Here is a 7,240-nt window from a genome sequence, read left to right on the forward strand (position 1 = left end):
ATATATATATATATACACATAAGTGTGAGTGTGTGTATATTTGTTCTGGAGAATATTTAATGCGGGTTGCTCAATGTGTGAGTAACATGAAACATCTTTCATGTTGTCTGTCAATTTATGGCTTACGCTAGCAATCATCGTACAGTGGAACACAAAACCCAAATACCTTTTACTGTTACTGCTTTCTCTATTATTATTTTTATACATTAATTTTGCATACTATATTATTGTAGTTCTTGCATTTGTCAAGAAACCTATCTGCAATAGCAGCTTCAAATGCTCAACTAAAACTGCTGGCGGACCTTCTGCAACTTTCTGAATGATAATTTCATAACATCTTATATTAGTTGTCATATCACTAAGTTTCTATAACAAAAAGTATACTGTTTCCACTGCGCCTTCAAAATATTCCACTTCCAATTAATACATTAAATTATGTGATGTGTGTGCATCATACGTCGCACTTCAGTTCAAATCACATAAGCAGAAATATCTGGACTGAATTTGCAGTATAATGTTTAATATTTAATTGTCAAACCTTCAAGCAGTAATCGGTTTATTCAGCATTTTAGTTTTATCACATTGTTGCTCTCCACGTACTATGCCTGATATTTTACAACTTCCAATTTGCTCGCCTTTTTCTTCCTCTCCCTCCCCAGAACTTGACAATGTCTACACCATCCAACTCTGCTTCATTTTGCCAACCTACGTCTTTAATATGTAGGAACTTCCTGAGTGCCTTGGATATTTCTAACAGTACGTGAACATATTACGAAATTGATATTCTTACTTTTTACTAAAAGGTTTAACTAACTAGTCATTTTAACACCGCGTATATTCTTAGTCTATTTTGAAGCATTTGGATGGAATTACCCTATCCCATGTTTTTCTTTTGCGGTTCTTGTTCCCATCGGCATAAATATCTTCGAACCGGACATAAATGATACAAATCTCAAATGCATGGCCTGAAAAGTTGATCAGTATTTTTCATCCATACAGTAATTTTACAGCCACATTCATGAGACTGCAGGATTTAACTGATAATAGAAATGATTGGGGGGGGGGGTTTAACGTGGATGTGTGCAGCGACAAAATTGAATATATATCTTTTAAGCCTGTGTCATCTTCTTCGTTGTTTTTAAATTTTCAAGTACCTGATACGCTACTGCTGCGTGCAGAATTAAGTATTATAATTTTGAAGGTGATAGTGTGGGATTTAGGAAATATTTGATTGCTATTTCTAGCTGGTCACTCGGCTATGTAATTCAGAACTTCACTAAAACAGACCTGAATTTTGCTCAGAAACAAAATCTACAAATTTGCTTGAGATTTGAAGTCAGAATGAATATTCATGCTACAAAATCCTTATGAACAAGTATACTCTAAATATATTCATCACTGCAATCCCACGCCTGTAAAATATGTTAATACATGTAGTACCTTGTGTCATTGATCCTTTCATTTTTTTAAAAAATATTTATCATTAACTTTCAGTTTAATTTCTTTCTTGCTATTTAACAGAATAATCGAATGTCACGTACAATATACTATCACCACAAGCACTTCATGTGTTACATTGAAGAAAAAAATGCAATTCACGTTTTTTGGCAATTGATTTGTTTATATATTTATTGGGCTATTTTTTATAAATAACGAATTCTGTTTCAAATCATCCCCCTAAAGTAGATTGTTCCTAGTTTGGTGCATGAATTTTTTTTCAAAAATAAATAATTTCTAAATGTTTATTTTCCTTTATTTCCTCCATCAATCCAAATTATATTCGTTTAACAAATTTGTAAACACATAAGATAAAAGTGCCTCCAGTGAAATGTATAATTGTTTACAAAAGATTAGTTCTTTATTTTGCATTATGCCATTTTTTTTCTCTATCGTTGTATGTATGTATCTATTTTCGTTTACGCTCGTCTTTCGCTCACAACACATATTAGGCTGCCATGTCAGTTGTAGTAATGCATTTTATGGAACTTTAACTAACTACACTGCAGCAGAAACATCTTTCGCACATAATCTAAACGCACACCACACACGTGCGCACGAATATATACACACATTCAGGCCCTACTCTCACTAACAAATGCAATTATATTTTCATAGGAGCATACCTCTATACACATACGTCACAGTAACACATATTTTTCAGACGGTTTAATAAATATCCACTTCTTTCCTCTGATTTTGACTGCCTTGATTAAAGAGCATTTCTAGCTTCTCTCTCTCTCTCTCTCTCTCTCTCTCTCTCTCTCTCTCTCTCTCTCTCTCTCTCTCTCTCTCTCTCTCTCTCTCTTTCTCTCTCTTTCTCTCTCTCTCTCTTTATCTATCTTTCTCTCTCTATCTTTCGCCATCTCTCTCCCCTCTCTCTGTCTCTCACACTTCTCTCTCTTCCTCTCTCTCTGTCTTTCTGTGCATTTTTTCTTTTTTATCTCGTGAAAAACTAGCGTCCTAAATATTGTGACGATTCCACTTTATATGTTCTACGTTAATATCTTATTGGTTAAATTCTCGCCCTCTAGCATAACCCTGTCTACTGATCACTGTATATAAGTACAAACAATTCCCATTGGTAATAATAAAGTTCCTAAAAGGTAAATGTTTTCAAATGATTGCAATAATATGCTTCTAGGTCTATCAGTTTCACTAAGAAATGGGTTTGTGTCCAACAATCAGCCTTCGATCTGTCAATCCCAAAAGGATTTTAACCCAATATTTACCTGCTGTTGTTTATTGCTTTATCTATTTTGAGTTCTATTGTAAACGAATTATATGTATATATATATATATGTGTGTGTGTGTGTGTGTGTGTGTGTGTGTGTGTGTGTGTGTATGTTTGCCTTATGTGTGTGTGTATATATATATATATATATCGTTAAATGTTCTCGCCGAAGATGAAACACACGCCCCTACATCAACAATATTACCATCACGGGGACCAAGAAATAATATCACATAACACACCACTTCTGTTGCACTTCAGCGAATCTCATGTAATGCATCATATGAATATTCTATCTTCTATATTTTTTTTTTCTTTTCAGTCGTCGGACTGCTATCATGCTGGGAGTCCAACTTAAAAGTTTTTGATCCGAAAAATTGACAGAGTCATATTTGAGTAATATTTTTCATGCTACGTACTTATTCTACCGATTTTTTTTTTTATCGGACCATTAAGTTGCTAAAGCGCAAATAAAACAACAGTGGCTGTCAGGCGTTGAGGTGAGAACACACAGATACAAATATACGCATACATACACACATTTATGTGACTGTGTGTATGTGTATCTACGTATATATGTATGCATTATGTATGTATCTATGGACGGATGGATGGATGGATGGATGGATATACTACAAGATTCTTTTCGTTTCCTTCAATCAAATCAATTTCCAACCTTTTGGTCGCCCCGAGGTTATCGGAGAAGACACTTTCCCAAACTACCACGTAGTGGGACTGAACGTTGAACCGTGTGGCTGAGAAGCTAATGTCTTCCACAGAGACATATATACATGCACACACGCACATATGTATATATCCACACTCATATAAGATTGAATGTGTTACGTGCGTGCTGTTGTGCAAGCATATATATGTGTAGTTCACAGAGCTGGGCCACCAGTATATAAGGATCGATGTAATTCTTGTTCGTTTACCTAGGATTAAAATACAAATATTTATTTTAATTTTGAAGCACAGTGAAATACAGTATCTATGTGCACTTACGAACAAGAATAATGCAATTCTTTTAGAAATGATATCCAGATATAGCAAACACACTCGTTAGTATACTACAACTTCCATGAAGTATATCATTTCGATTATCATCTCTTTATCAGCTGGCATTCCATTGAGAGATATGTTTCAACTTGTGAGTAGTTCTCGTCTTTTGTCTCTTCTTTCCACTTATCCACAAAGGAATTGATATATTGATTTTTAACCACAGGTATTGTATCAAATAGAGTGACCTTCATTCCATTTTCCCAGATCATTTTAAAAAGCTTATTCTCAGTTTACAATCTCTGTTCTGCCCGACGCCAACTAGTGATTGTTATAAAATTAACTGCATTTCAGTCATTTGTGCCAGGTCTCGAGTATTCGGATACCTTATCCTCTCTTTAACATATCACAGAACTTTCTAAATCTTTCATACGCGCTACGTTTCAACCTATGAGTATATCATAAACTAAGGTTATTGACGAACTAAGATTTGTTTATACAAAGACTACACATAAAAAGTGATTCATTCGTGGGTTTCACTCTCTAAAACATGAGTTGATATCCGTTCAATACAGATTTTTTTCTAGTATATATGCAAAGCTGAATATTGCTTCTGTGTTATTCTGTTTCGCAGAAGATTTACTCGTATAACGATGTTTTGCTGAAATTTGAAATTTTGAACGTATAATCATTAAGTAACTAGTAAAACAAATGAACAAAATTAACGCAATTCCAGGGCCTATTTATATGCTGCAGAATTAGAAGGTGCAAAGAATAAGTAGGGAAATAATGCAAAGTGTCTCCTGCATTGAACGAACACCAATTATGTGGATGCTCATTTAGACCATATAGTGAACCAAAGCATGATCATGACATAGAATTATAGAAGAATGAACCAAAACGTATGAAGAAAGACTGGAAAATATAAACTTTTAACTAGTTTAATTTTTGAGAAAATCAATGGTGATATGCAGTGGAGACAGGCTGGTATTGTAGCAAGATCGGTAAAAAGTCCTGATACGATTCTGTCTTTCAGTTCTATCTGGCAAAGCATGATTTTACGAGTGCTTGACTACCTTGGATGACTGACACATACGGAAGCTTTGAGTGAATAAATACCATTAGGTGTGACCATGTAAAGGAATATCTATACTAAATATGCTTTTTGTATTACAGCAAACCTCCAAATAATAAGTAATAAATCGCTTTAATGGTAGTTAGTTTAAGAACACAACACATAAAAATTCAGCAAAATTTCAGGAATATATTACACGTAGTAATAACAATATTTTATATTGCAACACTGTCAGATGTGTGGTAATAATACATTTTTTATAACTTAAGACTGTCAGAGCAGTAGTAAGTTCCGTATTTCATATCCCATGACTGTGAGAAGATTAGTAACCAGACTAATTTATATTCTAACTGTCACATGTATGGTACTAACGATTTTATAACCTAAGACATTCAGATACGGAATGAGCACTCTGTTAACACTATACTGCCTCCAAAGGGAATAATATGCGCATATCATATATCTTATATATATATATATATATATATATATATATATATATATACACATACCCAAAATACTTTCCTGGAATATAAAATAAGTCTTCGTCCTGGGATTTATGATATACGCACACACACAAATAAGAACAAGTCATACCATTTATAGCCACACACAACCCATGTCATCAGAATATTGTCAACATTGCCGAAGCAAACCTACCAATTATTGCTCAAATTAATGAATTAAAAGATATAATCACAGATCGAGCTATGGTTCTTAGTAAAAGACTTGAAAATATTATTAAAAACTTGAAATATTATTAACAAAGGCAAAGTTTGACCTTAGCAGTAAAGACCAATCATTCACTGCATCTAAATGCAATGATAGTCGATGTGGTACATGCCAATTCTTACATACCGGCTAATATAAGAACACAAAAACCGGAAAAATATTCATAGCCGCAAATATGAACTGCAAAACCAGAAATGTAATTTACTGCTTCAAATTCCCGAATTGTGAAGAACTATATGCGCGTCAGACTGGAAATATAATATTAGAACGTTGACGTGTGCGCCGACAGCAAATTAGAGACCCAGATGTCCGTCAGATACCTTTGAGTATCCATCTAGCAACATGTTGGTGGAAAAGATATATATAATATTTCCATTACACAGACTACACAGTCCAAGTGAAATCGAGGAAAAATCAAACTTTACTAATAAATTCTAATCCAAGCTAAATAAACAGTAACAGAGGTGCTATTTATACTGCTACAACCATTACCACTACCAACAACAGCAATATTGAAGGTTCCCATGAAGACAATAGCAGGAAAATGCTAGCTACTCAAGAGAAAAGTAAGTAAAAATAATTTTATTTAGGATTTAAAGTACTATTACCACATCTACTTCTAGCACCACCACCACCACCACAACGACAACAGTAATAAAAGGGGTGATAATGGTGATGATGATAATTGAAATGCAAAAATCCCTGAGAAATGTTAGTTACATTTTTTTAAATATAGCCAAATAATTACTGCTTTGGACAGAGTTAAAATACATGTCTCTTGACATGTTCAACAAACCGTGATACCTAAATCAAACACCAATCAACTTACGTAATTTAGTAAATGCACACACTAATTATTCAGAATACTGTTTACCAAACTTAACATTCTGGAGCCGATACAAATGTATTTAAAACACACGTTTGAAAATTCTAAAAACATAACTGTCAGCACTACTATATGAACCTGAAGATGCATGAAAGTCCTAGTTCAATCAGAATGTAAATTCAATATTCTATCGTTTCATTATATTATATTACCTTATATTATATTATTACAAGATTGTAAATAAAACGTGAAAATCAAAGTTGGAATTTCTTTGAGTAAGATATATATATATATATATATATATATATATATATATATATATATGAGTGTTATGAAAGGTAAATTTCCGAATTTGGTTGATAGGGATATACAACCCTAGCGGGTATCGTATTGGCTTTTACCGGTTAATAATGTTGGTTAACTTCAAAATACCTCAAAACCATTGTGAAACGCAGTCACCCAGAGATTTCTAGCCGAAATATCAATTCCTTTCGGCAAGTATCAAACTGTTAAAAACAACAAGAGACCTTAGTATTTGCATTCAGTCCAATCGATGTATGCATGAGCATGTGCATTTATAATAGTTAGAGATATGGCCGGTTTATGGCCATATCACTTTGAAAACACCGGTTCTCGTCCGATGATCCTCGTCCGATGATCCGAAGTTAAGCAACGTCGAGCCTGGTTAGTACTTATATGGGTGACCGCTTGGGAAACCTAGGTGCTGTAAACGTTAAAAAAAAGGTTAGAGAGAAACACACAGAGTACACAATTAACTTCACAGTAAATGCAAGCGGAGGCTTTCAAATATCCAAATGTTCCATAATGGAAAAATCAACAAGTACTCCATATGGTGTGAGATAAATATCATATATAT

At 33.8% G+C, this 7,240-nt stretch overlaps 1 protein-coding gene and 1 pseudogene across 2 annotated transcripts in view; one reads left to right on the forward strand and one right to left on the reverse strand.

Annotated features, from left to right (window-relative positions):
• The window catches only part of LOC106874384 (glutamate receptor ionotropic, kainate 2), a 1,088,700-nt gene that overhangs the window by 1,046,469 nt on the left and 34,991 nt on the right, over positions 1–7,240 (reverse strand). The gene's annotated exons all lie outside the window — the stretch shown is intronic.
• Positions 6,963–7,096, forward strand: LOC128247204 (5S ribosomal RNA; annotated as a pseudogene).

This window comes from Octopus bimaculoides, chromosome 2 (genome assembly GCF_001194135.2).
Source record: "Octopus bimaculoides isolate UCB-OBI-ISO-001 chromosome 2, ASM119413v2, whole genome shotgun sequence".
Classification (NCBI taxonomy): domain Eukaryota; kingdom Metazoa; phylum Mollusca; class Cephalopoda; order Octopoda; family Octopodidae; genus Octopus; species Octopus bimaculoides.